Source organism: Penaeus monodon, chromosome 28 (genome assembly GCF_015228065.2).
Source record: "Penaeus monodon isolate SGIC_2016 chromosome 28, NSTDA_Pmon_1, whole genome shotgun sequence".
Classification (NCBI taxonomy): Eukaryota; Metazoa; Arthropoda; class Malacostraca; order Decapoda; family Penaeidae; genus Penaeus; species Penaeus monodon.
The window spans coordinates 33,443,409-33,446,488 of record NC_051413.1 but is presented as its reverse complement, the minus strand read 5'-3'; the positions used below and the strand labels follow the sequence as shown (position 1 = coordinate 33,446,488).

At 45.2% G+C, this 3,080-nt stretch overlaps 1 pseudogene; it reads left to right on the top strand.

Moving 5' to 3' along the window:
* Positions 1-756: 756 nt before the first annotated feature.
* LOC119591520 lies at positions 757-1,790 on the top strand (annotated as a pseudogene).
* The last annotated feature ends 1,290 nt before the right edge of the window (positions 1,791-3,080 follow it).

Sequence of the window (3,080 nt, the reverse complement as noted above, 5' to 3'; positions counted from 1 at the left end):
GGCAACTCGAAATTCAAGGGGTCCATTTAAAATAATAATAAAAAAACAAACATTTAAAAGAGAATGCCAAAGTCTGCCCTTAAAATTAACCACCTCGGGGGGTGTGGGAAAAGGAAAAAGACTCTCCACCCATCCATTTCCCCCCCTATCTCTCTTGGGATGGGAGATGTAGGCCTACACATAAAACATCAGGTCATGCAGTATTTAAGTGTGTTTTTTGTTCTTTTTTACTGGAGCCAATTGAGAGATTAATATGCTTAAGAAATGCCTCCTTATTTTGCTTTTCCAAGAAGAGACATTTGTTATTTTGAAGATGACGATCAGTTTTTGTAAGCCTGGTAATTTTAAAGCATGAGTTAGATTTTCTTCTGAGTATTTGCAATGCATATTCCCTATCGAGATCATTATCTGAGTAGACAATATGGTATCGATTTTATTTTTTATTTACAATAGTCATTAACATAGCAGGCTAATTACTCTAGCATGATAATGCATTCGATTATAAATTCCATATCTTGTCTTATGGTTAGAAATCCTTTGATTCTTTCCCTTTTCAATGAATATGACATTACGACTTATACTTTTGGGAAATTACTAATTGCTTTCTTCGTCCAGGCCCTGGTGCTGAAGGACATCATAGAACGCTACTTCGTGTCCCCGACGTTGCTTCGAGTGGTCCGCGTGGCGAAGGTGGGCCGAGCCCTGCGTCTAGTGAAGGGGAGCCAAGGCATCCGAACGCTCCTCTTCGCCTTAGCCATGTCCTTCCCCGCGCTCTTCAACATCTGCTCCCTACTCTTCTTGGTTTGTATTTATTTTTGCAATCTTGGGCATGTCATTTTTTCCCATGAACGTCAAACACACGGGGGGGCTTGGACCTCTGTTTACAACTTGGGGGGGAACGTTCTTCCAGTCTTTCATTTTGCTGTTCCAAATGATGACGTCAGCTGGGTGGATTTATGTACTTTCTGGCATTATCAATGAGAGGAACTGCCGGCAGCCTAATCCAGAGAACCGGCGATCCTGGTTAACTGCGGTAACCAAGCTATCGGTATGGCTACCTAATGGCCTACCTGGTAATGACCTTCCTTATCATTATCAACATGTACATCGCTGTCATCCTCGAGAATTACTCCAAAACAACAGAAGACGTGGAAGAAGGTCTCACCGACGATGACTAAAGATATGTACTATGAGATCTGGCAGCAGTTTTTATCCCAAAGGCACACAGTTTTATCGAATTCTCCACTCTCTTTACAATTTTTGTTTTACTAGAGCCTCCCCTTCAGATTCACAAGCCAAACAAGTACAAAATCGTGTCATGGATATCCCCATTTGCAAAGGAAACCTTGCATTCTGCGTTGATATCCTTGATGCATTGACTAAGGACTTCTTCGCTCGTAAAGGAAACCCAATTGAAGACTCTGGGGATATAGGTGAAGTAGCACCGCCTACAGACAGGGCCTGGTTACGAACCGTGTCCTCAACGCTATGGCGTCAACGTGAAGAATATTGCGCTCGACTAATACAACAAGCGTGGCGCAAACACCGTCAGCATAAAGACCTCTCCTCACTCTCTGGAGCTGATTCCCAAGAAGACTTCAAGCAAGCAGATACCGCCGTCCTGGTGGAAAGTGATGGATATATAACAAAAAAACGGGCCATAAGGTGGTGATTCACTCGCGATCACCATCGTTGACGTCACGGTCCACAGATGTGTGACTGAAAAAGGCGAGTAAATAAGTTGTTGCTTTTTATCTACTAAAAGGAGCCAGTTGTGAACAGCTTTATCGAAAGGCTTTTTGGCACACAGTCGTTTCCCTAAGTGAAAAGCTCGACTAGAGGTCCAACAAGGCTCTGATATTAAATATATGTAATCCGCCTTTAACGAACAGTTAACCTTTCGTTGGTGTTGGCGGTTAGGCCATTCTTGCTCGGGAACACTTCACTCCTAATGCCGGTTTGTTTAAGTTTACAGTCCAACTGTCCTCATCAGCTTCCCGATCTTCGAGTGCCGCCCCCCTCTGTGCAGATATTACTGGCCTAAGTGATTCACTATATTTTTTATTTTTGTATTTAACATTCTGAAAGATTATTTTGGCCCTAATTACCCGTCTTGGTACTGCTGCTGGGTTCAAGTGAGACTGGGGGTTGTCTTCGCGACTCTCACTCGTAGCTGGCGCGGAGGTGACGAGAAGCCTGATGACACTGCCACCCATGGCCGCCCACACACGCCCACGCTCACAGTATTGTTAACACCCGGTGTATGAAGCACCGACAACACCATTTTCCCATCCCGGGGGACGCCAGGGTGTGCACCAGCCCGAGGCAGCAGATGAGAAGGAAGCGGAGTTGTGGGTGGAAAGCCACGCAGCGCCATGAGGGGGGTTTTTCATCACAGAGGAAACTGTGTACATAGTGCAGGGGGCGGAGTGGTGCTCACTGAACCTACGTGATAGGGAAAAATTCCCTGGACATGCGCATTTTCCACCGGCAAAAAGACGTTCTTTGACAAGTATTAGAGAATCTTCGATCTGCATAATTAACCAAGTTCATGAACTGTGTGATACACAATGCCTTTACAGGAGTGCATAATGTAAATAAGGGGTGCACAGTATGGTAGAATCTGTTCGTTGGGCGTCTTCATGGACAACCAGCCACCCGTCCTCCCCAGTCCTCACCCTCTACTCTTTCTCCTTCAACTCTTCCTTCACCTTGGCGCCCTGGTCTGTCCTTTAATCTCATCACATTCAGCCCTTCCATTCCATCCGTTACTTCTTTTATAAATCACCCATGAAACTTTGCCCATTCTTTGCGTCATTGCCCCTCCTTTGTTTTCAGCGTTCTTTTACCCTTTTTTCTTCGCTTGATTTTTCTTGTACGTGGAAGGCACTGCATGAACAGCCTGCACTGAGCCAATTCCCCTGGCGCAGTGCAGTCGGACCCTTCAGTGACCCAGTCTCTTAGGTTAGGCTCAAAATCACGGGCTCAATCACAGGCTCCGGAATAGGGCAAAGGAGCAATACTCAGTTGTAGGGAAAGCCTGCTTAAATAACTTTGTTAAATAAGGCAGAATGGATGAT